Genomic DNA, 25,518 nt, shown 5'->3' with positions numbered 1-25,518 from the left:
TTGGGCCTCGGTCCCCCGGGTCTGGGTTTGCAGGGTTAGGGTTTGGGCCTCGTTCCCCCGGTTTTGGGTTGGCAGGATTAGGGTTTGGGTTTCGGTCCCCAGGGTTTGCAGGGTTAGGGTTTATGTCTCGGTCCCCCGGGTTTGGAGGGTTAGGGTTTGGGCCTCGGTCCCCGGGTCTGGGTTTGCAGGGTTAGGGTTTGGGCCTCGGTCCCCCGGGTTTGCAGGTTTAGCGTTTGGGTCTCGGTCCCCTGGGTTTGGGTTTGCAGGGTTAGGGTTCGGGCCTCGGTCCCCTGGGTTTTGGTTTGCAGGGTTAGCATTTGGGCCTCGGACCCCCGGGTCTGGGTTTGCAGGGTTAGGGTTTGGTCCTCGGTACCCCGTTTTTGGGTTTGCAGGGTTAGGGTTTGGGGCTCGGTCCCCCGGGTTTGCAGGTTTAGCGTTTCGGCCTCGGTCCCCCGGGTTTGCAGGGTTAGCGTTTCGGCCTCGGTCCCCCGGGTTTGCAGGGTTAGCGTTTGGGCCTCGGTCCCCTGGGTTTGCAGGGTTAGCGTTTGGGTCTTGGTCCCCAGGGTTTGCAGTGTTAGGGTTTGGGTCTCGGTCCCCAGGGTTTGCAGGGTTAGGGTTTGGGTCTGGGTCCCCCTTTCTTTGGAGGGTTAGGGTTTGGGTCTCGTTCCCCTGGGTTTACAGAGTTTGGGTTTGGGGTTTGGTCCCCAAGGTTTGCAGGGTTAGGGTTTGGGCCTCGGTGCCTCAGCTTTCGGTTTTCAGGGTAAGTGTTTGGGTCTCGGTCCCCCGGGTTTGCAGCGTTAGGGTTTGGGCCTCGGTTCCCCGGGTTTGGGTTTGCAGGGTTAGGGTTTGGGTCTCAGTCCCCAGGGTTTGCATGGTTAGGGTTTGGGTCTCGGTCTCCAGGGTTTGCAGGGTTAGGGTTTGGGTCTCGGTCTCCAGGGTTTCCAGGTTTAGGGTTTGGGCCTCGGTCCCCGGGTCTGGGTTTGCAGGGTTAGGGTTTGGGCCTCGGTCCCCCGGGTTTGCAGGTTTAGCGTTTAGGTCTCGGTCCCCTGGGTTTGGGTTTGCAGGGTTAGGGTTCGGGCCTCGGTCCCTGGGTTTGGGTTTGCAGGGTTAGCATTTGGGCCTCGGACCCCCGGGTCAGGGTTTGCAGGGTTAGGGTTTGAACCTCGGTTCCCCTGTTTTGGGTTTGCAGGGTTAGTGTTTGGGCCTCGGTCCCCCGGGTTTGCAGGGTTAGCGTTTCGGCCTCGGTCCCCGGGTTGCAGGGTTAGCGTTTGGGCCTCGGTCCCCTGGGTTTGCAGGGTTAGCGTTTGGGTCTTGGTCCCCAGGGTTTGCAGTGTTAGGGTTTGGGTCTCGGTCCCCAGGGTTTGCAGGGTTAGGGTTTGGGTCTGGGTCCCCCTTTCTTTGGAGGTTAGGGTTTGGGTCTCGTTCCCCTGGGTTTACAGAGTTTGGGTTTGGGGTTTGGTCCCCAAGGTTTGCAGGGTTAGGGTTTGGGCCTCGGTGCCTCAGCTTTCGGTTTCCTGGGTTAGGGTTTGGGCCTCAGTCCCCAGGGTTTGCAGGGTTAGGGTTTGGGCCTCTGTCCCCCGATATGGGTTTTCAGGGTAAGTGTTTGGGTCTCGGTCCCCCGGGTTTGCAGCGTTAGGGTTTGGGCCTTGGTTCCCCGGGTTTGTGTTTGCAGGGTTAGGGTTTGGGTCTCAGTCCCCAGGGTTTGCATGGTTAGGGTTTGGGTCTCGGTCTCCAGGGTTTCCAGGTTTAGGGTTTGGGCCTCGGTCCCGGGTCTGGGTTTGCAGGGTTAGGGTTTGGGCCTCGGTCCCCCGCGTTTGCAGGTTTAGCGTTTCGGCCTTGGTCCCCCGGGTTTGCAGGGTTAGTTTTGGGCCTCGGTCCCCAGGGTTTGCAGGGTTAGCGTTTGGGTCTCGGTCCCCCGGATTTGGAGGGTTAGGGTTTGGGTTACGGTCCCCAGGGTTTGCAGGGTTAGTGTTTGGGTCTGGGTCCCCCTTTCTTTGGAGGGTTAGGGTTTGGGCCTCGGTGCCCCGGATTTGGGTTTGCTGGGTTAGGGTTTGGGCCTCGGGGCCCCTGGTTTGGGTTTCCAGGGTTAGGGTTTGGGCCTTGGTTCCCCGTGTCTGGGTTTGCAGGGTTAGGATTTGGGCCTCGGACCCCCGGGTCTGGGTTTGCAGGGTTAGGGTTTGGGTATCGGACCCCGGGTTTGTGTTTGGAGGTTTATGGTGTGGGCGTGGGTCCCGTTTTTTTGGGTTTGCAGGGATAGCTTTTGGGCCTCGGACCCCCGGGTCTGGTTTTGCAGGGTTAGGGTTGGGCCTTGGTATCCTGAGTTTGGATTTGCAGGATTAGGGTTTGGGTCTCGGTCCTCTGGGTTTGGTTTTGCAGGGTTAGGGTTTGGGCCTCGGTCCCCCGGGTCTGGGTTTGCAGAGTTAGGGTTTGGTTTTCGGTCCCCGGGTTTGCAGGGTTAGGGTTTGGGCCTCGGTCCCCTGGGTTTGGGTTTGCAGGGTTAGCATTTGGGCCTCGGACCCCCGGGTCTGGGTTTGCAGGGTTAGGGTTTGGTCCTCGGTACCCCGTTTTGGGTTTGCAGGGTTAGGGTTGGGGGCTCGGTCCCCCGGGTTGGCAGGGTTAGCGTTTGGGCCTCGGTCCCCTGGGTTTGCAGGGTTAGCATTTGGGTCTTGGTCCCCAGGGTTTGCAGGGTTAGGGTTTGGGTCTCGGTCCCCAGGGTTTGCAGGGTTAGGGTTTGGGTCTCGGTCCCCCGGATTTGGAGGGTTAGGGTTTGGGTCTCGTTCCCCTGGGTTTACAGAGTTTGGGTTTGGGGTTTGGTCCCAAGGTTTGCAGGGTTAGGGTTTGGGCCTGGTGCCTCAGCTTTCGGTTTGCTGGGTTAGGGTTTGGGCCTTGGTGCCCCGGGTTTGGGTTTGCAGGGTTAGGGTTTGGGGCTCGGTCCCCGGGTTTGGGGTTAGCGTTTGGGCCTCGGTTCCCCGGGTTTGGGTTTACAGGGTTAGGGTTTGGGCCTCGGTCCCCGGGTCTGGGTTTGCAGGGTTAGGGTTTGGGCCTCCGTCCCCCGCTTTGAGTTTGCAGGGTTAGAGTTTGGGCCTCCGTCCCCCGGGTCTGGGTTTGCAGGGTTAGGGTTTGGTTTTCGGTCCCCCGGGTTTGCTGGGTTAGGGTTTGGGCCTCGGTCCCTCGGGTCTTGGTTTGCAGGGTTAGGGTTTGGCTTTCGGTCCCCCGGGTTTGCAGGGTTGGGGTTTGCGTCTCGGACCCCCGGGTTTGCAGGGTTGGGGTTTGGGTCTCGGTCCCCCGGGTTGCAGGGTTAGCGTTTGGGTCTCGGTTCCCCGTGGCTGGGTTTGCAGGGTTAGGATTTAGGCCTCGGACCTCCGGGTCTGGGTTTTCAGGGTTAGGATTTGGGCCTCGGTCCCCGCGTTTGGGTTTGCAGGGTTAGGGTTTGGGCCTCGTTCCCCCGGTTTTGGGTTGGCAGGATTAGGGTTTGGGTTTCGGTCCCCAGGGTTTGCAGGGTTAGGGTTTATGTCTCGGTCCCCCGGGTTTGGAGGGTTAGGGTTTGGGCCTCGGTCCCCCGGGTTTGGGTTTGCAGGGTTAGGGTTTGGGCCTCGGTTCCCCGGGTTTGCAGGGTAGCGTTTGGGCCTCGGTCCCAGGGTTTCCTCGGTTAGCGTTTGGGCCTCGGTCCCCAAGGTTTGTAGGGTTAGCGTTTGGGTCTCGGTCCCCAGGGTTTGCAGGGTTAGGGTTTGGGCCTCGGTCCCCCGGGTCTGGGTTTGCAGGGTTAGGGTTTGGGCCTCGTTCCCCCGGTTTTGGGTTGGCAGGATTAGGGTTTGGGTTTCGGTCCCCAGGGTTTGCAGGGTTAGGGTTTATGTCTCGGTCCCCCGGGTTTGGAGGGTTAGGGTTTGGGCGTCGGTACCCCGGGTTTCGGTTTGCAGGGTTAGTGTTTGGGCCTCGGTTCCCCGGGTCTGGGTTTTCAGGGTTAGGGTTTGGGCCTCGGTCCCCCGGGTTTACAGACTTAGCGTTTGGGTCTCGGTCCCCAAAGATTGCAGGGTTAGCGTTTGGGTCTCGGTCCCCAGGGTTTCTAGGGTTATGGTTTGGGCCTTGGTCTCCCGGGTCTGTGTTTGCAGGATTAGGGTTTGGGCCTCGGTCCCCCGTGTTTGGGTTTCCACGGTTAGGGTTTGTGCCTCGGTCCGCCGGGTTTGCAGTGTTAGGGTTTGGGTCTCGGTCCCCCGGGTTGGAGGGTTAGGGTTTGGGCCTCGGTCCCCGGGTCTGGGTTTGCAGGGTTAGGGTTTGGGCCTCGGTCCCCCGGGTTTGCAGGTTTAGCGTTTGGGTCTCGGTCCCCTGGGTTTGGGTTTGCAGGGTTAGGGTTCGGGCCTCGGTCCCCTGGGTTTTGGTTTGCAGGGTTAGCATTTGGGCCTCGGACCCCCGGGTCTGGGTTTGCAGGGTTAGGGTTTGGTCCTCGGTACCCCGTTTTTGGGTTTGCAGGGTTAGGGTTTGGGGCTCGGTCCCCCGGGTTTGCAGGTTTAGCGTTTCGGCCTCGGTCCCCCGGGTTTGCAGGGTTAGCGTTTCGGCCTCGGTCCCCCGGGTTTGCAGGGTTAGCGTTTGGGCCTCGGTCCCCTGGGTTTGCAGGGTTAGCGTTTGGGTCTTGGTCCCCAGGGTTTGCAGTGTTAGGGTTTGGGTCTCGGTCCCCAGGGTTTGCAGGGTTAGGGTTTGGGTCTGGGTCCCCCTTTCTTTGGAGGGTTAGGGTTTGGGTCTCGTTCCCCTGGGTTTACAGAGTTTGGGTTTGGGGTTTGGTCCCCAAGGTTTGCAGGGTTAGGGTTTGGGCCTCGGTGCCTCAGCTTTCGGTTTTCAGGGTAAGTGTTTGGGTCTCGGTCCCCCGGGTTGCAGCGTTAGGGTTTGGGCCTCGGTTCCCCGGGTTTGTGTTTGCAGGGTTAGGGTTTGGGTCTCAGTCCCCAGGGTTTGCATGGTTAGGGTTTGGGTCTCGGTCTCCAGGGTTTGCAGGGTTAGGGTTTGGGTCTCGGTCTCCAGGGTTTCCAGGTTTAGGGTTTGGGCCTCGGTCCCCGGGTCTGGGTTTGCAGGGTTAGGGTTTGGGCCTCGGTCCCCCGCGTTTGCAGGTTTAGCGTTTCGGCCTTGGTCCCCCGGGTTTGCAGGGTTAGTTTTTGGGCCTCGGTCCCCAGGGTTTGCAGGGTTAGCGTTTGGGTCTCGGTCCCCCGGATTTGGAGGGTTAGGGTTTGGGTTTCGGTCCCCAGGGTTTGCAGGGTTAGTGTTTGGGTCTGGGTCCCCCTTTCTTTGGAGGGTTAGGGTTTGGGCCTCGGTGCCCCGGATTTGGGTTTGCTGGGTTAGGGTTTGGGCCTCGGGGCCCCTGGTTTGGGTTTCCAGGGTTAGGGTTTGGGCCTTGGTTCCCCGTGTCTGGGTTTGCAGGGTTAGGGTTTGGGCCTCGGTCCCCTGGGTTTGGGTTTGCAGGGTTAGCATTTGGGCCTCGGACCCCCGGGTCTGGGTTTGCAGGGTTAGGGTTTGGTCCTCGGTACCCCGTTTTTGGGTTTGCAGGGTTTGGGCTTTGGGCTCGGTCCCCCGGGTTTGCAGTTTTAGCGTTTGGGCCTCGGTCCCCTGGGTTTGCAGGGTTAGCATTTGGGTCTTGGTCCCCAGGGTTTGCAGGGTTAGGGTTTGGGTCTCGGTCCCCAGGGTTTGCAGGGTTAGAGTTTGGGCCTCCGTCCCCCGGGTCTGGGTTTGCAGGGTTAGGGTTTGGTTTTCGGTCCCCCGGGTTTGCTGGGTTAGGGTTTGGGCCTCGGTCCCTCGGGTCTTGGTTTGCAGGGTTAGGGTTTGGCTTTCGGTCCCCCGGGTTTGCAGGGTTGGGGTTTGCGTCTCGGACCCCCGGGTTGGCAGGGTTGGGGTTTGGGTCTCGGTCCCCCGGGTTTGCAGGGTTAGCGTTTGGGTCTCGGTTCCCCGTGGCTGGGTTTGCAGGGTTAGGATTTGGGCCTCGGACCTCCGGGTCGGGTTTTCAGGGTTAGGATTTGGGCCTCGGTCCCCCGGTTTTGGGTTTGCAGGGTTAGGGTTTGGGCCTCGGTCCCCCGGGTTTGGGTTTGCAGGGTTAGGGTTTGGGCCTCGGACCCCCGGGTCTGGGTTTGCAGGGTTAGGGTTTGGGCCTCGTTCCCCCGGTTTTGGGTTGGCAGGATTAGGGTTTGGGTTTCGGTCCCCAGGGTTTGCAGGGTTAGGGTTTATGTCTCGGTCCCCCGGGTTTGGAGGGTTAGGGTTTGGGCCTCGTCCCCCGGGTTTGGGTGGGTTTGTAGGGTTAGGGTTTGGGCCTCGGTTCCCGGGTTTGCAGGGTAGTGTTTGGGCCTCGGTCCCCAGGGTTTCCTCGGTTAGCGTTTGGGCCTCGGTCCCCAAGGTTTGTAGGGTTAGCGTTTGGGTCTCGGTCCCCCGGGTTTGCAGGGTTAGCGTTTGGGTCTCGGTTCCCCGTGGCTGGGTTTGCAGGGTTAGGGTTTGGGCCTCGTTCCCCCGGTTTTGGGTTGGCAGGATTAGGGTTTGGGTTTCGGTCCCCAGGGTTTGCAGGGTTAGGGTTTATGTCTCGGTCCCCCGGGTTTGGAGGGTTAGGGTTTGGGCCTCGGTCCCCCGGGTTTGGGTTTGCAGGGTTAGGGTTTGGGCCTCGGTTCCCCGGGTTTGCAGGGTAGCGTTTGGGCCTCGGTCCCCAGGGTTTCCTCGGTTAGCGTTTGGGCCTCGGTCCCCAAGGTTTGTAGGGTTAGCGTTTGGGTCTCGGTCCCCAGGGTTTGCAGGGTTAGGGTTTGGGCCTCGGTCCCCCGGGTTTGGGTTTGCAGGGTTAGGGTTTGGGCCTCGGACCTCCGGGTCTGGGTTTGCAGGGTTAGGGTTTGGGTCTCGGTCCCCAGGGTTTGCAGGGTTAGCGTTTGGGTCTCGGTCCCCAGGGTTTGCGCGGTTGGGGTTTGGGTCTCGGTACCCAGGGTTTGCAGGGTTAGGGTTTGGGTCTCGGTCCCCGGATTTGGAGGGTTAGGGTTTGGGTCTCATTCCCCGGGGTTTGCAGAGTTAGGGTTTGGGTTTCGGTCCCCAAGGTTTGCAGGGTTAGGGTTTGGGCCTCGGTGCCTCAGGTTTGGGTTTGCAGGGTTAGGGTTTGGGCCTTGGTCCCCCGGGTTTGGGTTTGCAGGGTTAGGGTTTGGGCCTCGGTCCCCCGGGTTTGGGTTTGCAGGGTTAGGGTTTGGGCCTCGGTCCCCCGGGTCTGGGTTTGCAGGGTTAGGGTTTGGGCCTCTATCCCCCGCTTTGGGTTTGCAGGGTTAGGGTTTGGGCCTCGGTCCCTCGGGTCTTGGTTTGCAGGGTTAGGGTTTGGGTTTCGGTCCCCCGGTCCCCCGGTCCCCCGGGTTTGTAGGGTTGGGGTTTGGGCCTCGGTCCCCCGGGTTTGCAGGGTTAGCGTTTGGGTCTCGGTTCCCCGTGTCTGTGTTTGCAGGGTTAGGATTTGGGCCTCGGACCCTCGGGTCTGGGTTTGCAGGGTTAGGGTTTGGGCCTCGGTCCCCCGGGTCTGGGTTTGCAGGGTTAGGGTTTGGGTCTCGGTCCCCAGGGTTTGCAGGGTATGCGTTTGGGTCTCGGTCCCCCGGGTTTGGAGGGTTAGGGTTAGGGTTTCGGTCCCCAGGGTTTGCAGGGTTAGGGTTTAGGTCTCGGTCCCCCGGGTTTGGAGGGTTAGGGTTTGGGCCTCGTTCCCCCGGTTTGGGTTTGCAGGGTTAGGGTTTGGGCCTCGGTCCCCCGGGTTTCCAGGGTTAGCGTTTGTGCCTCGGTCCCCAGGGTTTCCAGGGTTAGCGTTTGGGCTTCGGTCCCCAGGGTTTGCAGGGTTAGTGTTTGGGCCTCGGTCCCCAGGGTTTGCAGGGTTAGCGTTTGGGTGTCGGTCCCCAGGGTTTGCAGGATTAGGGTTTGGGCCTCAGTCCCCCGGGTCTGGGTTTGCAGGGTTATTGTTTGGGCCTCGGTCCCCCGGGTTTGGGTTTGCAGGGTTAGGGTTTTGGCCCCGGTCCCCAGGGTTTGGGTTTGCAGGGTTAGGATTTGGGCCTCGGTCCCCCGGGTCTATGTGCAGGGTTAGTGTTTGGGCCTCGGTCCCCCGGTTTTTCAAGGTTAGCTTTTGGGCCTCGGTCCCCAGGTTTTGCAGGTTAAAAGACGAAAAACAAGGTGAATAGACAAGTAAACATGAAAAGAAAGCTAATAGACTAAAAATAAAGCAAATAGACCAAAAAACCGAAAAACATATCTAATCCACCAGAAACAACGAAAATGGAGCTTAAAATGCAAAAAACAAGGCGAAGAGACTAAGAATAAAACAGAGACTAAATCGAGAGAAAAAGCATTATAGACGAAGAAAATAGCAAAACGAGCTGAAAAAATGCCAAAACTAGTGGAATAGATGATAAGCATGCTTAACAGACCCAACTCTAACACCACGTCCCCTACCCATTGGAACGAAAACGAAGAGCAGGGACCCCTACCCGTAGAAACCCTAACCGTAGAACAAAGTACGATACCCATAGGAACCCTAAATTTAGGGAATGGAAACCTGCGCAGAGGAACCCTAAACCTATCTCCAAGTCCCTTACATAAAAGAACACTAAACCTTCTTCCAATTTCCCTACCCATTGGAACCCTGATCCCAGCTCCAAGTCCGCTACCCATAAGAACCGTAACCCTAACTCCAAGTCCTCTACCCATAGGAACCCTCACCCTAGCTCTAAGCTCTCTACCAAGAGTAACCCAAACTCATTTGTCAAGTCCTCTAAAGATAGGAACCCTAATGCTAGCTTGAAGTCCCTTACCCGTAGGAACCCTAACCCTATCTCAGAGTACCCTACCCAAAAAATCGTAACCTTAGCAGCAAGTCCCCTTCCCATAGGAACCTTAACACTAGCTCCAAATCCTCTATATATAGGAACCCTATCCCTAGCTCCAAGTCCCCTCCTCACGAAAGTCTAACTCGTGCTGAATCCCCTACCCATAAGAACACTAACCCTACCACCAACTCCACTACCCCTCAGGGCTGACAGATAGAACACCTATGGATGCCCATGATGTGTCAGGCAGCACTGTGGATGCTTCTGTGGAGGCTGACCGTGTGTTCAGTGGAGAGAGGGCACAGAGACGCGTTCATAGAGGGTTTACTCAACCCACTTCTAGATGGTTCAGTTCCAGACCCAACCTCAGGGCTGACAGTTAGAACCCCCATACACTCCCATGATGTGTCAGTCAGCACTCTGGAAGCTTCTGTGGAAGGTGAAAGTGTGTTCAATGGAGAGAGGGCACAGAGACGAGTTCATAGAGGGGTTACTCAACCCACTTCTGAATGGATCATTTCCTGACCCCCCCCCCCTTCCCCAGGGATGACAATTGGAACCCCCCATAGACAATCCTCCTGGGACTTGTTCAACCTGGGGCTTAGATTTTAGGAACAGACCCCTGGGGGTTGTGGGTGGAAATTGCCCTGCTTATGGGACTGGAAACACCCCTTGGACAGGGCTGGGGAAATTACCAGACTGCCAGTGCTGCAGCCTGAACCTATTAGCCAGAGGCTGCTATGAGATATGAAGGGGGCACCCACCAGTGACACTTAGGGGAGATGCCCCCTCCCCTCACATGCAGTGGCTGGCAATGATGAGAGTGTTGGGATTCCCACCAGGGAGCTGTTCCTGGACACTGCTCAGAGCTCCGTGTCTTATATCAGCCTCTGGCTAGTAGGTGTCTGAGGAATGAGAATAGCCTTCCCCCTCTGTCTGCTGGGAGGGATGAGGGGCTCTCTTTCTCCCCTCATCCTGATACATCCTGGCTGCTCTGCAGTGGGGTGCGGATAGGATTCTGCTGACTGTGAGCCCCCTCGAGCATCCATTGGATTGGCCCTGCTCCCCTGTGAATAGTGGGTTGGACTGGGGCAGCAGGTGCTGAGTGTTGGTTTCTTGCTCTTTCAGGGGCCAGTGACCTTCGCGGAGGTGGCTGTGTATTTCACCCGGGAAGAGTGGGCTCTGCTGGACCCTGCCCAGAGAGACCTCTACTGGGACGTCATGCGGGAGACCTATGAGAATGTGATCTCGCAGGGTAAGGATTCCTGTCCCTTGGTTATGAGAAGGGGAAATGAAGAGCTAGCGTTGGGAACAGAGCACGGGAGCAGTTTAGCACAGAGTCTAACATCTTCTGTTTGCTAAGGCAATACTTAGGTTTAGTTCTGGCATAAAGAACAGAAGTTGCCTACACTTGGCCAGTACTCAAGTGCTGAGCCTACTCCACGCAAACCGTCTCAGACTTGAAAATATTTCCACCCCTTATTCTCCCCCACACTGCCCACTGAGGATTACTTCTGAATTATAGCCTTCACTTACCTATCACTGAGCCCTGGAGACAATTGTCATGTATCCCAGCACAGTGCTGATAATCCCCATGGCAGAGCACGTCCTTGTGCACGTTTACTGACCCAACTTACACCACGCAGCATTGAAATGAGGCACACTTGGTCATTCAAGCTTCATATGCACTTCTCGTCATATCATAGCTCTGCCAAGCTGTTCCACCTCATCCCTCCACCATCCAATTACAGGCACAGTGCACAGCTGGAGTGCATGCGGATCAGTGCTGGTATTCCAAGCTGTCGAACACAACACACACAAGGGCAAGTTCTTAGTTTTTCCTCATAGGTAAAATAGTCATAGATTTAAAGGCCAGGAGTGACTATTAGGTCATTTAGTCGAACCTCTTTTACGGGCCATTGGAGGTGGATCTAGGAAACCTCCTTTACCACCTTTGGAGGTGGATCTAGGGAATACAAACTTCTGTAGAAGCACTTTGGTTTTGTCTCACATGAATGAATTCCTTCTGGACAACAACCTTTGTTCTTAGCTACTAGGAGAAACCACCAGATGTGTCAAATAGTGTACTGCCAGTAGACATGATAAATAATCCTGAGGCACCAGGACCTGACAAAAGGCTTGACCATATTTCCAGTCAAATGATGCAGTGTATAGCTCTGGGACGGAACTGCTGACTACATGCAGCGAAGTACTGCCTCAGTCTCTTCAGTGGTGATAAGGTTACATGGTGTAGAAATGTTTACTTGTTAATCAGGGTTGGGACTAAATGGCCTGAGTCTTGAACTCACCTGGAAACGGTTCAGAAACCAGTGCCTCGAACACAGCTGTGTTAGCTTTACTTTGACATGAGTGGTAAGACTGGGAGTGGAAGAATCAATACTACAAAAGCAATTTGCCACAGCACACCTGTCTATGTCGTGTGGACAGTGGGCACCTCGTGAGGTGTCTGAATATGAAGGTGCACAGACATACTGCACACTAACTGACGTGTGTGGACCCTGCTGGTATATGCTAAAATGTCCCTAGTATTTGTTAATGAGTACTGTTTCAACAGCACTACATTCACACACTAGGGAACTTTTAGTATGCATTTTATCAGGGTCCACACAGGCCAGTTGATGCACATCAGATTCCACGTTTCTCTGGTGTGCATTATGGCATCCTGTAGACAAGCCCCTTGCTATCTATTCCTACTGTTCAGCCATGCCCCCTTGAACTGGAATAAACTTTAAACATGAATGGGTGTGATTCAATAGCATTGTTTCAATAAAAGGATATTGATGCTCTGGCTAGACTGTTAGTAGGCTAGCTTGGTTGGTTTGTTATACCACTTAAATTTTTTCCGTTACAGAATGTTAGCGTTTTCAGATAACTTACACTAGTTAATCTCTGCAGGAAAATCTGTTAAAAATGGCTATTTAACTTCTAATAGCACAGTTCTAGACAGTGTAGTATAAAATTGAAAGAGCCCCGCTAAAATTTGTTGAGAGAAGAAGTGAATGTTACACTTAATGGATAGAAGAAAATCTCTGTCTTTCAATACAAATGAGGGTGAAGTAACTTTCAAACTTCTGCCCTGTTTTCTCAGCTGGCGTATTTTTGTTTGTCTGCGTGAAAATAATTTTATATTGAAGCACTGCAATGAGGCTTGGGTATAAGAAGAAAAAAGCCACTTGGAAAATTGCCAGGCTTTTTAGTCACCTGGAAAGAGCTACTTTGTTCTTTTTTTGGTAATCATAACTGTTACTGTCCCCAGCACACTGTAGGTGCAGTAAGTGCAAACTCAAATTTCAGCTTGAAACTTGAACCTCTCAATAGTTACCCTGTCTTTTTTTTAAACAAAACCAAACCAAAGCTTTAGTGTTCACATGTTTAAAATCCAATATTTAAGACAAAATTGCATTACGGAGGCATCAGTTGCAGTTCAAAAGTTACAGTTGAGTTGACTCTGGTACTTGAAGCAGGAAGTCAGCTGCTTAGGTACCGAGTACAACATATTGTACCACCATATTACAGCGTTTTAAGGATAAACTCAGAATTTCCTGAGGTTTTAGAAATAGCAAAGCTTCAGTTTTCCTATAAGAAATAGAGCACGCTAACACACGCTTTTGTTTATCCCAAATAATTCTGAGGGCATTACAGACACAGCATACTTAGGCTGATATTCTAGCTCAGTCTCATGCTGGCTTCACTTGCAGATTTTAAGGATTAGTAGTCATGTTCTACAGTTCTTCATGACTGAAAGCTTATCCTTGAGCAGGGACTGACAAATATTACCCTTCAGTGAGCTTTGGCTTACAAAATGGCTGCCTTCATAGTCTTAAATACAGGATTCCCTTCTTTCCTACTTTAGTGCACTCTCCATCACAATGGTCCCAACACGAATTGAGATCATGGAGCATGGTCATAAAATAGAACATTACCAATAAGTTAATGAAAATACTTTCTTCCAAAAAGATGACCACTTCTCGTTGTTTGAACGGCAGGAGTGAAGCCAAACTGCATTTAAGGCATGTGAGGGCCTGGCATAACTCCCCTGTAAGGATAACATCAGGAAACTTTATTTTAAAAAACCAATGTAAACTCAGGTTTATAACCACCGTGAAGCACTAAAGGTACTTGATTGTTGGTGGCTGTCACCACAGGACAGAAAAGAGTCTGTTAAAAATGCCTTATCTGCTTGAAATTAAACCATAACTCTGGATTTCCTGAGTTTGTAACAACTGATTTGGGGGCTAATTAGACTCTGCTAATTAGTACCTTTTGAGTACTGATGTGTGTTCACAGTCCAAACTCCATTTCAGTGTCATTCGTTGTCTGACTTTAGCAGTATTAAGCATTGCTTTTATCAAAGTTGGGAGGCTGACGTTTTGAAATCTTGTACAGCAGGGCTGTCCCACACCTTGTGTAAAGGGCAAGATTAGTTTTTCAGTTAGGGACATGGAGCACAAACGTATGGCCACTGTCCCCTCCGTTCCCAATGAAAGTTGCCTTGATGTCAGTGACAGGCTTTTACATAACTATTTGGGGTACAATACAGTGCCGTGATGCATAGTAAGTGTGAAGTTCTCATTACCTTACTTTTGCATTCAGTGTCGCATATTACTCCTCAGAACAATTGGCTTTTTTTCTTGCCCTTTTTCCTTTTCCTCATTCTTTGTTTTCTTTCTTGCAGCAACTCTCAGTTCCTCCCCTTTGTATCCAGTTTGTTTGCTAACATGAGCAATTAAACAATTGGGACAGAAATGTAGTGATTGGGCTTCAGGGCAGCCACTCACTCTCCGTGGGATGAGTAAGGATAACAATAGTTGATGTTCTGAGTCCAGACTTTGTGTGAGCTACAGATTTGACACCACAAGAGCTTGAATTAACATTGCTAATGTTCAGTCATTTTGAATACTCGTGCATGTTAAACCTTCCTTGTGAAATAGTATCAGGAAAAAGTAAGAGTAAGTCTTTGTGTAGAAGAGACATAGCAGATTGCATAAAATACATTACCATATTTTTGTTAACAGCTAGCAGCACCCTTAAGAGCCTAGATCCATTAGGAGTGCTTGCTTATTTTGAAACGTCATAACCATTGCTGACGCAGATACAGAACTTGAAAGTTGGTGCTGCTGGTGTACTGGATCGCAGATCTGACTTGAAGCCTTACATATTTGTCCTCAGTTTGATTTGATAACTTTAATACAGCTGTGCTCTGCCATTAACTTATAGGATGCTCGATTACTTTAAATAGCTGAAGCTCAGCTATTGACTGTACTGAAGTGTACATACAAGTGCCGAACATTGGAAAAAATCAAACTGCTGATACTTCCACTGTAAATGCTGCACTTAAAACTACTTTCAGTATTCTAGGTACAGTGACACAAGAAATTTGGCATGGCCCTTGAGGATGAGCTCTGTCTTAATTTCTAAAATTCCTTGTGCTTGGTCTCGAACACTAGATGAAGTTGCAAGTGTTGTAGAATTGTATTAATAAAAGCAGTAACCACCCAAGAAGTTAATTTGCAAAAGGATGGATTGGGACTAAGTGCTGCAGAAGAAAGAGGATGAGGGGTGAAAGGAGAACAGACTCTAGCTGAGGTAAGACATTAACAGTTGTAATTGGCTATGGCAGTGATTCTCACCCGTGGGCTGCAAGCGGCCCAATCTGCGACTGTGTGCTGCCCATGTGACATCCTGCGGGCTATACAGGTAGTGTGTGTGTGTGTGTGTGTGTGTGTGTGTGTGTATATTGTGTGGATGCAGCCCACATAGCATATAGAGAGCTGCATATGTGGCCCACCATGGTAAAAAGATTGAGAACCACTGGGCCATTGCCTTATAGGAGCATCCCTGAACACTAAAACAAGATAGGAGGTAGAGGAAAGAGTGTCTTTGTGGTGGGTGACAAAGATTCAATACCTGACTTTGCCACAGACTTATTGTGTGATATTGGATGTTGTCTATCCATACCTTGATGATCATCTGTCTGTTCAAGGGCCACTTTTACAGCAAAGTTGGCTCTACAGTATAGTATAGTGCAGCTGTGTTCCTTTTCCACCCATAAGGAGTTCAGTTAAAACTAAAAAAAAAAAAAAAATTAACTTTGACCCCATTGTAACCCACTTCATAGGGCTTCTCTGGGTGCCATAACAGCCAAAGTTTACCATCCCAGGTATAGATTTGACCCTAACAAACCACGCTTAAAAATACAAATAAGTCCAAAGACGGTCAAAAAATGGTCTAGTAATGCTAAGACATGTGGCAGCTTGCTACTTGGCATGTTGCATCACTAAGGTGCATTATATCATCACTGCTTCCAGGGATGGCACAAAACAAATGCAGTCTAGACAAGATAGCATCTGTCCTTTATTGGGTATTTGGTTAACACGGTGGAAGGACCCGTCCAAAGTATGTGCAGGAGTTCTCTTCACCCAACCTCCTGCCATCATGATAACTTCAGATAATTCTTCATGGGGTGGGAGCACATATAAGGGGGGGAACACCACTCAGGGCAAATGGTGTGCCCAGGACTTGCTTCCACATCAACTTCCTGGAATTAAGAGCAATCAAGAATGCCTGCATACACCTTATTCCCTTCCTTAGAAACCATTCTGTCATGGTCATGATAGACCACATAATCTTGTTTTTACATACCTCATCAAGCTAGGAGCGAGATGCTGTGCTGAGCATTTCTCTTGGTTGAATTAGTGAAGTGACAGAACTGATGTACAATGAGTCACATGCTCATCTCAGCCTTTTACCTTCCAGGTATACAAAACACCAGAGCCAGCTACCTGAGCAGGCACTTCTCCTAGGGTTGCAGGTGGGAGTGCTGCACTCAGACTAGGGTATGTTTTCCTAATCTGATTCTTGGAAGTGGACCTCTTTGCAACCGCTATGAACGGTATGAGAAATTTCGCTTGGGGTGCAGTGGGTGGAGGAAGGAGGTCATCAGTCTCTAGGAGGCAAATTTCTCCCATGTTGGACAAAGGGCCTACTCTTTGCATATCCATTGACTGCTGACCCTGAATATGCTGAACAAGATCAAGCAGGCCAAAGCCAGGGTTGTCCTAATGGCACAGTAGGCCAGTGGCACGGTCCGGCCGAGGCGGCGCGACGCTTCCTCGGGCCCAGGCTCTGAGGAAGGCCCCAGCACCTCCCTTAAGGGGGAATAATCAGTGCCTGTTCACTAGTCTTTAGCACTGGCCTCCGGGGAGGTGGGATGACAAGCCGTCTATGGCCTCCGGCCCTCAGGCAGGGAAGTAGTTTAATTGACGCAGAGGATAGCACTCCTTCCTGGGGTGGGTATGGAAGAGGGGGATGCAGGCCCACCTGTCTCCACTGTGTCCCAGCCCAGGACCCTATCAGTGGCACAGCCGTTGCCACTGAATCAGCAGGTCACAAGATGAGCCATCCAGAAGTGGGTCGAGTGACCCCTCTACGAACTCGTCTCAATGCCCTCTCCCCATTGAACACAGGTGGTGAGCAGCCGCCCTGCTGCAGGAGCAAGTGGTATTGGGCAGGTGGGTGTGACCTGTCCGTGCCCAGGGTACCCAACTGATAATGCAAAAGTCAGGGCAGGCTATAACAGGAGAGCAGGTTCTCCCAGCGCTGGTGAGTGGCACTGAAGCCAGGCTTCCCAACCAGCCACAAACTGCGCTTCTGAATCCCGACAGAAGCCAGTACACAAATGCACACAGCCCTCTTTAGTCCATTTCAGCTCCAGGCTCCCAAATCAGCACTAGGTCCAGTAAAGAGACCAGTTGTTTAAACTCTCTGCTCTTTACTAAAAAGAGGTTCCCTCTGACCCCAAGGGGTCAGCCACAGTACCAGTTCAATGTAAGTTTGGATCTTACCTAAAATACCACGCTGGCAGCCAATTCTTCAGTAACTAGAACTAAAGGTTTATTGTAAAAGAGAGAAATAAACCATGAGAAATGTTAAGATTAGAGCAATCACAGATATACAAATGATTAAAAGTCCATATACATCAGGTTTCTGGAAGAAATGTGGAGTTGCAGGCTTGTGCAGTTCCTGTGGTTCACATCCAGTACCTGGATGGGTTTAAGTCCTTCGGTTCAGCTGCAAGATGAATTGATCCAGAGGTAGGTGTGTGTCTGCAGCTGGACAGGAATATAGGCAAAATGGATCCTGTGGTTTGATCTTATAAACCCCACCCCTGGCCATGAGGCCTGTGGACAGTCACAAGACCCAAACTGGAGTCCAGAGTCACATGGGCTGATCCTGATGACTCTTCAGGTGTGCTTGGGCCCCTCCCATCTGTGAGTGTCTTGACGGGCCATTAAGCAGGCTATTGTCTTGCTGCCTCTGTCTGGGGTGTGTCCCAGCCAGCCCAAATTGACATACAGAAATATCTATACATCCATAACTTTAATTTTACATACAATACATGAACGCAAGTATTAGTATCTTACTCAGCACAATATATCCTTTCTAATGGTACCTGACATGATGTGTATCACACGCATTTTCATGACTCTGACATACTAATGTCAAACAATATAAATGCCCCGTGTAGCCAGGCGCTGTGGCCTTCCTCAGAGCCTGGGCCTGTGGAAGGGTCACGTGGCCCCTGCAGGCCCAGCCACCCGGAAGCAGAGGGGTGGAGCCAGGCCTAGGGCTGACAGTATAAAAGACAGACCCAGCAGCTCAGTGGAGAGAGAGCTGCTACCGGAGGCAGATGTGCCCTCCCGCCAGCTGCAGCCAAGGCCTGAACCAGACTGGGCCTCCGCCCCAAGCGAACATCCCAGCAGCAGAGGCCCGGGGACAGCCCAAGCAGCCAACCCCTAATAATTGGATAGGGCCTCCGGGCCCCCTAGACTGGCCTAAGCCTACAGGCCCCAAGGACTGGGCCAGGCCCCTGGACCCCAGTGACTGGACCGAGTCTCTTGAGTGTTGGGAGATCTCTCTTCCTCTTCACCACTCCCCCCCCAAAGGCCAGACCCGACCTGGAAGAGCTGCCTGAGGCCAAGCCATCCCCCGAGCCCTGTGACCTGGAGGAGCTGCCCCTCGCAGAGGAGATCCCTACCTTGCCCCCTGTGGATGAAGGAGGGACTGGCTGGTCTACCCTGGGCCATGTACCCCAGCGACCGAGGACCCAGCGGAAATAGGTACCTGGGGATATGGGGAGGAAGTGGTCCAGGGGTAGCCGTAACCGTGGGGAGCTGCCAAGCTGCAGTAGCAGGTGGCGTTGAGGAGGAGGTAGGGAGCTGCCAAGCTGCGGTAGCAGTTTTACCCTCTCTTCACATACCCACAGAGTTTGATGAGTTGAAGAAACAGAATGGGGAAACATGGACAGGAATATGTAGGTCAATGGCTGAGAGCGTTGCCCTAAAAAAGAATAAGAGTAAGAAGTGTAGAGTACTCCAAATCATGGCCATGGCGCTGAGATGGTTAAGGCAGCATGCTATTAAAGTATCAGAGCTAGCAACAAATACAATGAAAGAGTTAAATCAGATGACAAACGGCTGAACATCGGAAAACTTAGGCTCTGCTAGCAGCGCATCAAGCCGTTCAGACACATGATATGCTCGAGCAATTAAAACAGGAAAACCAACACCTAGAAACAGCTGTAGAAAACTTACAAAAAAGAGAAGTGCCGTCCCCCATAATAAATTTGAGGACAACAGCAGAGTATGAGGGGACAGACATGGAAAAAAGTGGCTTTAGCAAAACTAAAATCAGGAACTTGGGACCATTGGGATGGAGATATATGGAATGACCCAGACCAATTGCCACTCAAAGAACCGTATGCAGGGGCCACTGCACCGAAACCACCACCTTATGTTGAGAACCAGGTTTTGGTGACACCTACACCAAAACCTAGAACCATTCCTGTTAGAGCTGGAGAGCTAGGTGACTATACTGGCGAAAATGGGGAGGGCTACCGTGAAGTAGAATGTCCAAGGCTGGAACCAACTCCGTTTAAAAGAGCGTATGGACAGCTGGATCAGCAGACTGCTGAATTAGAAGGGGCGATAGATGCAATGCATCGTCGTTTAACAGGAGATTTTGATAAAAGCAAGAAGAGTAGGTATAGGACCCCAAGATACAATAGCTTCTGGGGGCATAGATAGCAAAGAGGGTCGACCTAGACCAAGCGGGCTGCCACCTCGCACAGGGGCACTGAAAATAAGGAGTTAACCGCTCTGGTAGGAGCTGTGGGATCCCCGCCAACAGACAGCTTCAATCGTTTCATGAGGTGGTTAAGTAAATGCTCTCAGCTAGTGCAAACTGTGGGAATAATGTTAAAGGAAGAGCCGCTACTATTCAAAACTCTGCTAGGCTCTTTGAGTGCACTCACTGTTGGATTTGATGACGGAATTGAGCAACTGATTAAACATGTAGTACAAAAACATTTTAAGTTACCATCACAATTTGCAACGCTGAGAGCAATAGGCAGAATACCAGGAGAAGCCCCAGCACTGTTAGCCGAAAGAATTCAGGCATATTTTGAGTTAACCGAGGATACATTAGATCAGCCAAGCTTAAAAGCGATCATCTTACAGGCATTCCCAACAGGAGTAGCTGAATGGATGAAAGCTTGGTGCAAAGAGGAGGGGGCACACATACCCATGCCAGAATGGTTAGACAATGTGAGGGAACTCCGGTAAGTGAATTACGAACACAGTTAGGGCAGAGGAGAACGGAAGGACCAGGGTATTTTCCCTGTGGTCGAGGCCGTGGTTGGAGAGGCCAAGGAACAGAGAAAAATAGAGAAATAAGAAGAGAAGGGGAATGGAAATCCACAGGACAATTAGTGCAGGAAAACCGAGAGTTAAAAGATGAAATTGATAAATTATAGGCACAGTTACAAGTATGTAAAATCAGTAATGAAAGCAGACAGGGAGATGAGGAAAAACAGCAAGGAACATCTGTTGCGTTCGTCTCTGGATTAAATGAGCCAGTGGACATGGAATATAAAGTATAGGCCAGCCCACCCCAAGACTCGGAATATATTTTTCAGCAACTCACGACTTTAGACGTCTGGGGGCGCCCCCATTTAGACATCTGAGTCGGGGACGGGCTTGTTAACTTTTTATTGGATACGGGGGCAGGGATCACTACAGTAAAAGACATGTACCAATATTATCCCGTCTTAGAGACAACATGCATACAGGGAATATCAGGAAAATCTCAAAATTATAAAGTTAAAGAATTACTCCTTCAGTTTGGAACACACACTATTCAAAAAAAATGTGCAATGGATGGAAATGAAAATTTAATTGGAGCAACTACAATTGGGCAATTAGAAATAATTATAGATTTCTCAAACGTGCATTTGGCAAACCCGCAATGTAACCACAGGGAGAGAAAATATTACTCTTGTCCCTATGGGGTTAGCCACGCAGACTGTTAAATCAATAAAGTCCAAAGATCCACCCACGGCATCCGTGGGTTGGGAGACCTGGTGGCTGGAACTGAAAAATGTATGGGCTAAAGATTCCTTAGATGCTGGAAAAATAGAAACGGAAGTCAAACTGGAGGGAGAAATCCCCCTTTACATTAAGCAAAATTAAAAAAATGAACCAAGGACCACCACATTGCAACCATCACCATACGATAAAAGCCAAGTTTTGGTAAAACTTAAATCAAAACCTAGACTGGGAGAAGTAAGTGCACAGGAGGAAAGAGTAGCAAACAATACTTTCACTGGATTGGTAAATCAGATAAAGGAAAAAATGGAACGGTTCACAGAGCACATTAGAGGACAGAAAATGCAACTTGATTGCAGGGAATAGATAGAAAAGAATTTCAAAGTGAAAAACTAGAGTAGGGAATTTAACATCTAAAATGAATGCATTAACACATGGAGTTGCCCAGAAACAGTTAACTACTGCAGGCAAGGGCACTCCTGCAATCCATTTGGCAAGCACAGAAAAGCAACAGACGCTGGGGGAACAAATTCAAGTTTTACAAAAGCGGGTAACAACCCCCACTCTCCTCTCAGAGCCAGGATAAAAACCAGGGGTGCGAGTTCCCAGCTGCTTTAACCCATGCCTCATTTAGAGCTAAAACCTTCTTCTTAAATATTTTTACATACCAGTTAAATTTTCCTTTATATCGTCTCTGTTTGCTAACATCTCTGTTGCTGCCTGTACTTTTAGATACCTAGATAGAGTTACTCTCTCTCGGCTCAAGTCTTCCTCCCTTTGGAGACTGCTTTTCTCCCACTCTCCCACCTCTGCTCACTTGTGTTCGCTCTTTGTTTTGTAAAAGAATTAAAGGATGTGGTTGTTGCAGAGGCCACCATTCCTAAAAAGATGAAGCAACTGAAAACCGAACAGAACAGAACAAAAACAGGTAAAAAACTTTACTTTCAGAGAGTTAGGAATGTTTCCAGGGAATGCCCAGGAACTCTTGAAAATACGGTTACCAGGCAACAGAAATTCCTGCTGCATTTCCAGTCCTAGCCACTCAATATTTAAAACATGGGCATTCCTTATTCCATATCATAAAGTTTTAAAATAAAGTGAGTGGTGGAGAGGAAGTTCATATCATGTTATTTATCAATTAATACAACAAATTTGATGGCTGGCTTGATGTGAATTTTTTTAATCAATTCTTATAAAAAATTTTAAACAAAAAAGGTAATAACTTACTTAAGTGTTTAATTCTTTGGTTTACCTGTTTATTTTCTAATACCTATTGCCTTAATAATTTAGCTCTTAATATCTTGTAAATTAACTGGCGCCATTTGTTTTTAATTGTAAATTTGTCCTGTATGTCATGTATGTTGTCCTGTGTTCTCTGTGTGTCATGTAATTTTTTTTGTTGCAACAAGTTAATTTTATACTTCTTTTAATATAAGTGGTACCACATTTTAATGTTAGGATTGGGGTATAACCATCATAATATCAATTTTTTAGCAAACTTCAAAAAGGCCTTATTTATAAATATATGTACATATATATTTTTGCCTCAATAAATAATGCAATTGCAAACAAAAATTTGGGGTTTTTTTTAAATTAGTTATAATTTTTTGTTCAAAGAAAAAATGTAAGGGGGAAATCTCAGCAGTAATGTAAAGGTAATATTGGCAAATATTGGTTTTTTGTTTGGGTGTTTATAAACTTGTTTTCTCCTTTATTAAATATTGAAATATAATAAGAATGTTATAGCAAAAATGATAAAATGTATAACAATATATATTATGTCTGGTTCTATTATGGGGATGTTGGAGCTAACCAAACAAACTAAACATTATAAAAGTTTAATACCCTCAAAGTATTTGCATAGACCTGACGTAACATTTAATTTAACTTATCTAATTTTAATTTTAATTGAATTTAAATTTCAATTTAACTTTTCTTTTATGCTATGTTGAAGGGCAGTAATGGTTATGACAATCGGTGCCTCTAAACAGTTAACAAAAGAGGAATTGGTATTACAATCACAGTAACTCTAAAAACCTTGGGTAAATATTCTGTTACTAACTCTTTTGCTCAAATAGAGACTATAAGCAAGAAGAGGCATAAGGTGGAAAAAGACCCAGACAGGAGTGAAAGGGTGAACTGCTGGAAGCACTGCCCTTAGGAATCAGCAGCTTTAAAAAAACAAAACAAAACAAAAAAAAAACCTCATTTGTATTGTTTTACAGGTTACAAACCCAAGCTTGATATGAGGACTATTGCTTGCAGTAGTACTAACCCAAGAAGTAATCGAGTTGTCGGACACCAAGAATTCGAACCTGATACACCTTGTGGTAAGGAATCTCTGAACAGAGATTTCTAACAACCCCCCTGACTGCAAGAAGACAAAGTCAGCCATATAAAACTGTTGTAAAACTGGTATGCCAATCAGAAGGAAGGCAACGAACAGGACACACCATCACAGTTTCACCATTTCTCATAAAGATGGCATGGGGATGGACTATAGCAGGAATAAGCCAGACTGAACATGTCAGTGTGGAGAAAGTTGATAAGAACCGGCAACAAATTGAAAAGACATTAACATTAACCAAAGACACAGAGGGGGAATATGCTTGTTGTTGGAAAATGGAGAAGGTTATTAACTGTGATCAAGTTGTTGTTCTTGCTGTTTCTTCCAGCACTAATTCCAGTTACATACATCAGATTGAGACACCACCAGTCTATCTTAGTCTCCAAGTCCCCACATACATGCAACCTATGGCAGTACTGTCAGCAGATACTATATGGTAGAAAAATGTCGGTTGGATATACGTACCCCTGAAGTTAAATGTTACTGGTATGACCATGCCAAAACAATGCCCTCCACAGTATAAAGATTGGTTTAATTTAGAATTGGAAATGCAAATACAATTTTGGAAAGGGTCACAAAATGCCTTATGGGAACAGCAAAGGAAAGAAAAAAGAAGAATAATTGCAGAAACTATACTGGGAGGCTCAGGTCTTGGCATGTCCATATGGAATTCAGCAGATATTGAAAATCTTAATTAAAAAAAAAAAAAAAAGTATTGAGGGAGTTAAAACAGGAGGACGTATCAGTAGCCTACTGTTGGACCCACATGCAATCACTATTGATAATATGCATCTTATAGCCCAAGGGTTTCAACATCTTAATGCAACTATACTTACAATAATTAATAGCATAGAACAAAATGATGCATCCCTGGCCATGGCTTGTGTGGCTTATGGAAATTGTGTGCTAGAAATAATTCAGCAAAGTCCATTACAACTAAAATTGCAGGAATGGCCACGATTACTAAGCCCACAACCAATTCTAAAACAAATACAGAAGCAAGGAGTGGACCACATCAATCCAGTATTTTTACAGTTTGCTAAATTTGATAGAGTAACAACTCGGGATCACGAGGATAGGAAAACCCTGAGCATCATGATGGCCATCCCAAGATGGATGCAGGCCCCAGTCAAGGTATATTACGCCAACAGTGTGGGAACATTGATAAACAGTACATATATACAATATTACCCTACTGTAAGATTGGTAACCGACACAGGTATAGAAATTAAACCAGGCCTGTTGTACCAAACATAATGGCTGGTGGCTCTGTGAATGTTATGCCACAATTGACACCAGCAACACCAAAAAAGGCTGGATCCAATTGGTACAAAAGGAATTGGTTACTGAAGTAGTGCGAATACATGATGTGGTATGTGCTTTGGGGTACTCCAATTTCACTATACATGGGTACTCGTGCCCTGGAAAGGAGACAGGATTCTGTGTGCCAATAACCAGCACTATCCAAATTGGAACTCATGCTTTTTGGTGCACTAGCAGTGTGAACACTCTCACTGAAATTGTTCCTCCTCCTGGACATATCCAAAGCTTATTAATTGAAATGTTCCCTCCAATAGAACATTTGAAATTAGATATATATAATTTGATGGCAAGAAGTAAGGATCTCTAATACCAATAGCCAATCTCATTCAACAACCGATCGATGAGATAGATAGTGTACAGAACGCATTACAAACACCTTGGTGGGCAATCCCAGAAGACATTACCCTACACCCAATAGTCCGAACACTCAGTGTATTATTGATGGTAATACAGGGATTAACAGGGATTGCTTTGATGGGCATGTGTTGCTATATGCGACACCAAACAAGAGCCGCCATCCTCCAAAATCATGTGGAAAGAGGTATGGAACTCGCTATCAACACTGCCGTAACAACACTAGCATATCAAATGCAATAAGGTTTGTCATCATATATGTGAGGCCCGGCGCTGTGCGCCCGGCTCACATGCATCCAAATGGCTGCTTGTTGAGTAGAACAATAGAATGTGTTGCAGCTGAGTGTAACGGATGAGAGATGTGTGAACGTCACCCTCTTAGCGCGCGTCTTCAGGTAAGTTTTGTTTCCTTGCATAGAGTTTAGCATAAATGGGGGAAATTAAGCAAATATCTTATTTAGACTAGCAAAGTAAGCCAGATGAGCAGCCTATCACCAAACCAATATGCTAAGTGCACCAAGAGAAGCCAATTGTTGGTTCCAACCACCAAGTGCCAGTCTAATTAGACCAAAATTCTAACCAACCAGTAACACCAAGCATTGGCTCGACTAAGGTCCACATCAGATAAAAGACAGTGTCCAACAGGTCAGGAGTGTGGTGTGTTCAGATGCAATTAGCACAGCAGAGGCTGATAGCCAACATATCCCCCTTCTCGACCCCTTGACTTCTGGACTTCGCCCGGAAGAGAAACAGCTTGAAGCAGAGCAGAACAGAGCGAGAGAATCAAAAACTCATTAAGACAGAATCAAAGATTGAGTAAGTATATTGCAATTGAGTATGGTGATTAGGTATTAGGCCTAGTAGGAGTGGCCTTCCTGAACAAAGGGCTCTTGGCCGAGCAGCATAGCCATTCGTGGAAGTAGGGAACCTCTGATATTTTTAGACAAGTAACAGAAGATTAGGTTAAGATTGCTTCAAGGGGAAAAGTCTTTCGCTCAGAGACTAGGGGAGACTGAAACATCCTGAGGACATGGTTAAAGGTTACCGTGAGGCTGGGGTTATGCGCAGGAAGCAGGCATAGCAGGCCTAAGACACGAGAAGCATAGTTAGGGACTGTTACTGGTCGCTGTTGAACACGGCAAGTGAGGTAACAGAGGACCAGCTATTGTAGCGGTCTCGCTTGGAGCCACGATCGGGGTACTGAGGTACTATCGGGGGACTCGCAACAATCAGACATATCATTCATATATATTCAATATATTTACTAGAGGTATATTTTATAATACAAAGTATCAGC

Source organism: Emydura macquarii, unplaced genomic scaffold, assembly GCF_026122565.2.
Source record: "Emydura macquarii macquarii isolate MOO-44397 ecotype Brisbane River unplaced genomic scaffold, CSIRO-AGI_Emac_v2 contig_1254, whole genome shotgun sequence".
In the NCBI taxonomy this organism is placed as follows: Eukaryota; Metazoa; Chordata; order Testudines; family Chelidae; genus Emydura; species Emydura macquarii.
This window is presented reverse-complemented; position numbering follows the sequence as displayed.